The following is a 6560-nucleotide window of genomic DNA, read 5'->3' on the forward strand; positions in this document are numbered from 1 at the left end:
ATTAACTTGATTGGTCACATTTCAAACTCAAAAATCAATTCAATGTCATTTGATTACCTATTATTTTGGAGAGTAAGAGTTCAAAAATGACTAAGGTAATTCTGTTCTTATGGGAGCCACTATCAGAGAGAGATAAAAGAAAAATAAGTAGATAATCATAAGACAGTTAAGTTAGTACAAAATAATATTGCTATGCTTAAAATAAAAAAAAATGATTGCACAAAAAGAATGTACTGCTAATTATATGTGGAACAGTGTGGAGGACTTCAAAGGAGCAGAATGAGAGGACAAAATGATGGAGGAAATTATAGGCAACAGAACATAGTCAGCAATACAGGGAATAAAAACACAGCTGTATTTGGAACATCTTATGTCATGATATGTACATAAATTTTCAGCTTCTGATTGTGATAGGGGAAAGATGGTTAAAGTGAGTTTAGAGAGGTATTCCCTAAGAGCCTATGTGAAAGGCTGTGATTTTTATGCTAAGGAATGTTAACTTTATGCAATTGGCAAGATAAAGCCATTAGAAAACATTACAAGTGGACACAATCACATGTGTATAATAGAAAGTAACCGGGCTGGGGATGTGGCTCAAGTGGTAGCGCGCTCGCCTGGCATGCGTGCGGCCCGGGTTCGATCCTCAGCCCCACATACCAACAAAGATGTTGTGTCCGCCAAGAACTAAAAAATAAATATTAAAAATTCTCTCTCTCTCTCTCTCTCTCTCTCTCTCTCTCTCTCTCTCTCTCTCTCTCTCTCTCTCTCTCCCTCTCTCTCTCCTCTCTCACTCTCTCTTTAAAAAAAAAAAAAGTAACCCTAGTGCAAGACACAGGGAAGAAAGTAGTAACTCTGGTTTACAATATGGGGGAGAGACTGGAATAATAGAAACCAGATTTAAAAAAAAAAAAAAAAAAAAAAAAAAAAAAAAAAAAAACTACTGTAATAAGGACCATGGGGACTGAACTAAGACTAAGAACATCAGCAGCATGGAGGTGAAGAAACAGATTATAATTCAGGAAATGAAGGTGTGAGGATGGCCTTAGGCCTGAGCCTAAGCAACTCCATTTTAAAAACTCCAGTTTGAAAATTCCAGTCTCATTAAGCACATCCAACAGAGCCCTATAGCCTCGGACAAGTCACTTCCCCTCATCCTGATAAATAGAGTGAAGCCTCTGGCAGGCTGTCCTTGCCTAATAAGAGGGAAAGGTGAGAAGATCAGGGTGGAGACCACCAGATTAGATAGTTTTGATCCCAAGGTAAATAATGTCATGGAGAAATCCGGTGGTAGTTTATAAGGATTGAAAGGGGGGTCAAAAGCCCAAAAATTTAGTGTAAATAATAGAGCTAATGAATAGGGATTCAGTTAGCTGAAACAAGGATGCACTGGAGCTGGAGGGCCTGATGGGGACCAGGACTGACACCCCATCACTTGTCATCGTTTTTCTGATCCTCTTAGTGAGTGTGCATCTGCTGGAAGTAAAGCCCAAGCCTTCAGACTTTTGAACTAGCACACAGAGGGAACGTCTGTCATTAGCCTGTCATAATTAAGTGTGTTTGCAGTGCTTAGAATTAATCTAGAGTTGTTTGCTGTGAATTAATTAATCTAGAATTGTTTGCTATGAATTGATTATGTCTATTGCAGTGCCCAGCATTAAGGATTGTCATTTTCTTGATTAAGAACCTATAGAATGAAATTATATTGAGTAATTTGAGTGAATAAAGCATTGAACAGGGGCAGAAGCATGGGGACATTCTTTATTTCTCCCCCTCAACTCCATATGTAGCAATTTTGCCCCCTCACGATATAAATATGCACTTGCTTTTAAATTTAGGTTTGTTTATGTGTGTGTGTGTGTGACAAAGAGCACAGACACATTCGTTTAACTTTTCAGTCCTCCCTACATGGACACTGGTTGTACTAAGGGAAGTTCTTTGGTTCATAATGGTATGAGAATAAGCTGTGGGAAATGTACTTTATCTTGGGTGTTCTCTTAGGTCAAGGTTACCAGTCTGCAAGAATTCCTGTCATTTTTCTCTGCTGTGATTTTTTTTTTATATAGTGGGGAATGAACCCAGGGGGTCTTAACTGAAAGAACTAACAAGGCTCATCATCGGAGAAAATGCCCATTTATTGAGGAACAGTTCTGCATATTTATAGAGCTGGAGGTAGTTTGACAGTTATGACAGTTTAATGGTTGAAGGGTTTGACAGTTGGTATGGGGTACTTTCTGATTGGTGGGTAAGGATCATGTGAGCCAGTAGGGCTAGTCTGATTGGTGGGTAAGGATCATGTGAGCCAGTAGGGCTAGTCTGATTGGTGGGTAAGGATCATGTGATAGCAGGGCTAATCTGATTGGTGGGTAAGGATCATGTGAGCCGCAGGGCTCACCATTGGACGGCTCTTCTTGGGGGATGGGGAAGTTAGTCTTTGGAGCTGGGGCAACTCCCAACATTAACCACTGAGCCACATCCCCAGCACCTTCTATATTTTATTTAGAGACAGGGTCTCACTGAATTGCTGAGGCTGGCTTTGAACTCATGGACTTTCTGCCTCATCCTCCAAGCTGCTAGGATTATAGGTATGTGCCAACACTCCTGACTGATATTTCTTGACCACTCAAGGGGCAGACCCATTCCTCACACATGTCCTTCTGTGTAGCCAGATATAGGGATATGTGTTTCTCTTTTCCTGCCTTTCTCAACTTTTCAAGTTTATCCATGGTGATCAGTACCAAGAAAGTTTCTCTTTGTTTACCTCCTCAACAAAAAAGGCAGACACAGATGGAGCCATAGATTGAAGTTTATGTAAACTGAGCTTCATGGTATCTCCTTACAGAGTTGTTAATGCAGAAGTGTTAGATGACATGTTATCTACTTTTGGAGTCATTAATCTTGGGGTGTTAGATGACATGTTATCTCCTCTTGAAGTCATTAATCTAGAAGTGTTAGATTAATTTGATAGAAAAACCTTTGAAAATTTCAATATGCATCATTATTCTATCATATCATTTGTTTGATTTAATAATTGACCCCTTTTTAGAAAGTGGTTTTGGTACACAATTTGAACCTTTTAAAAAGGTACACATTTAATGTATATAATCTGAGGAAGTTAAACATATTATGACAAAATCTAGGAAAAACAAAAAAGTGCAATTTTTTGATGATACAATACCTATAAAGAATTTTATTGTTTCTCACAGGTTAATGGAAATATTGTTTATCGGTAACAGAAAAATCCTTACTTAACAAAACAAGTGAAAAGCACCAAAGAATCTGTCAGCAACTCTGATGAATTACAGTGTTACTAATTTACAGTTTTCAACTATACTGTAATGTAGTACACAAAGCTTTCATAAATACCAAATCCAGTAACTCCTGAAATGACCCATAACAAACACTGACACCACTCCTTTAATTCTTTCTGTGTTCACACTTAAATACTGATTTATTTCATAAAAAACAAGTCTTCTTTTGCAACTAAGTGGATTAAGATTAAATATACAATACTATCTCTTTTTGAAATAAGATTATTCATACCTAAATAAAATAGAACATAAATGTTACTAGATGAAGAACCAAACATTCCTTGTTTTAATTTTAGATGGCTTCCAATGTTCAACAACAGCTTAAAGGCTTTTTGGTAAAGATTAAAATATAGCCTATTCTTCTTTTATGAAATACATATAGAGTACCCTTGATTACACCCCTGCAAATAGGACATTTTCTTAGAGATGGGGCACACTCCTGGCATATTACCAGATGACCACAAGGAATGAACACAATAGAAACTTCTTTGTCCATACACACCTTGCAGGTTGTTTCTTCTTGTAATCTCCTCAACTGTTCTTCTAGTGACAGACCTGAAACATCTTCTGTTGGAATATACTTCATATTATTTTCCACAAATAAGTTCTCATATAATGTAGAGTCAATTTCCTTTAGACAGTTTTTGAAGATGTTGGCTGCAGCATTTCCTTTAACTAAAATGGTATCAATCAGTTCTCTTGCTTGTAAAGGTATCTGTGATTTTTGTTTAATAATATCATGTTCCTGTTTATTAATTACATTGGCCTTTAAAAGATTATCCAAGATAGGAAGGACACGTGTCAACTGTTGAAAGAGAGCCATTCTATTCTTCCGAATTAATGACAAATCATCTGATGCCATTTCTTCAGCTTGTCTTTCCTTCTCCTCTTCTTTCATCTTCAGCATCAAGAAGTGTTGATACAATATCATTAACTTTTTTTTTTTTATAATTCTCTCCAGTGGTTAGGATTTTACTTTGAACTGTCTGTTTTACCAGACTTCTACTAAAACCCATTTCCAAAGCAGATTTAACCACAGGTGTATTCATCATGACTGCATCTTCTGGAGAACTTTCTCCAGGTCCCAAATGAACAATTTGTTCAGCATTTTCTTCTCAGGAGTATCTGATGTTGACAACAGCTTTTCAAGAATATGAGAATATCTAGCTTGAATCTCATCAACAAACTCTTGCCCTTTCATTCGTATCAAGAACTCACACCTTGGAAACCATTTGGCATGTTCTACCCATGGATCATCTCCAGATTCCCAACATCTCAAGCCACCATCACAATAAAAGCATTTGACATCATCATTACGATCCACGTAATAAAAACCAGCACTCGCAAGCTGCTCAGGCTGAACTGAAACACTAGCTGGCCAGTACATAAATGTTCTCATTCAAGCTGTGTGTGTCTGCATGCTCAGATTTGAAACACTAAACCTCAGCGTTTCTAGAGAATTTTCCCAAAACGGACAGTTGGGAAAATGTCTCCTCTGTTCTGACATAGCATCATCCTTTGGTTCCCAGTTACTTAGCTTCCCGCCACGGGCAAAGCAGGCTACCCTATCTCCAGGTCCTACATAGTAAAAGCCAGCTCTCGCCAGCCAATTCCAATGGTGACAAAAAGGTTAAGGGCCACATATTATAAGTAAGAAATCTGGCTTCTTCGGTACTCACTGCATAACTATAGGGGTTAGTCCTCAATGGAAAGAAGTCTTCAACAGCTCTAGAATTAAGAGGATTTGGTGAAAGGCAGGAATAAAAATCGCTGAATGAGCCACTACGGTCCAAACTAGAAGATAATGAATGTGCAACATGGTTTCTCATTGGAGAGGTATTCTTAGAAGTGGATTGCAGACTAGCTGAAAGCAAATTCTGAATAAAGCTGCAGCTAGGCTATAGCTCTTTATGCTTTTCAATAGGACTATCTCCTTGTTTCCAGTTATCCAGCATCCGGCCACAACAGAAACATCTGACTTTGTCATTCACACCAGTGTAATAAAAACCAGCAACAGCAAGACTCCTTTCTGAAACAGGAACACGGATGGGGAAAGTTGAATATGTAGACATTCTGTAGAGCTCACATGAAAAATCATACTTTATTGTTTGTTGTTATTTGTCCAATTTGACGGGATTGTGCTGTCTTCCATTATACTCCTTATTTTTTGATGCAAGGGATCTTGGATAACTCTTTAAAGGTAGTTTTGTGCATGAATAGGAAGCAGTACTTTTTGATGGCTAAAACTTTCACATACAATTTCTTGTCACTTTTTACCACAAAAAAAAAAAAAAATCAAAGACTTCTATTTAGTTGAACCTCCATACCCTTTAACTAGATTTATATTTCTTCTAAATTACCAAGATACTTTGGGATTCTATTAACACTTTTATGTAAACTACATGCTATTTGCTCACAATTTGGTATAATAACTGACTTAAAGGCCTGAAAAAAGTTTATACACTCCTAAAAGTATTAAAATTATTTTTCAAAGAAGTCTATATCCTCAAAATTCTAAGTAACTATAGAATATCTAAATTATGTTTTTTAATACGCTTTTGGTTACAAGCTATAAAGCCTAGATATAAGGACAATTACTGATTATGCCACAAAAGTAAAGTTAAATTTAGGCTTTTTTTCCCTTTATAAGCGGTTTACTGTGACATCCAAAATAATCTCATCTTATTCTAGCAAATAAGTAATTACAATTTTCAAAGGGTCACGTTATTTAAAAGCTAGTTGCACACAACTTATCACAGAATTGACTTAAGTCGGTTATGTTAGCTTCAGCCAACAACTTTTGGGGAAGTCAACACCCAAAGCCTTATTGTGTCCCTCCTCACCTGTTATATGAAATGTCAAATGAATATTGTTTAAAGCTCACTGTTAACTCTTCTACCTTTGACAAACATTATCTATTTTGTTTCTATTTCCTGCAGTATCATGTTGTCTTTCTTCCTAACTCTGCATATCTCTTTATTATACCTGGTCAACTGACGGTATTTTCTCCATTAAAATCAGCTATAAAATTTTCACAGCACACACTTCCTATATTGCATTAAAAATTTTAAATAAACTGACTTTAATTTAAGGACCATTCAGATATGGTATCAGCCATGATAAATGAGGAATCAATTTATCAAGACAGCTCTTTTGTTATCACAAATGCCTAACACTATATTACCAATAGAATTACTGTTTACACAGAATGTATCAGAATTTACTAGCTTTCTTGATGAAAACTCAATATAT

General features: G+C 36.6%; 1 pseudogene across 1 annotated transcript; it reads right to left on the reverse strand.

Annotated features, from left to right (window-relative positions):
• Positions 1–3618: 3618 nt before the first annotated feature.
• On the reverse strand, positions 3619–5460 carry LOC308657377 (baculoviral IAP repeat-containing protein 2-like; annotated as a pseudogene). The gene has a single exon. The product of its transcript is annotated as a baculoviral IAP repeat-containing protein 2-like (transcript).
• Positions 5461–6560: the final 1100 nt, after the last annotated feature.

Source organism: Spermophilus citellus (genome assembly GCF_964194105.1).
Source record: "Spermophilus citellus genome assembly, chromosome: 1".
Lineage (NCBI taxonomy): Eukaryota > Metazoa > Chordata > Mammalia > Rodentia > Sciuridae > Spermophilus > Spermophilus citellus.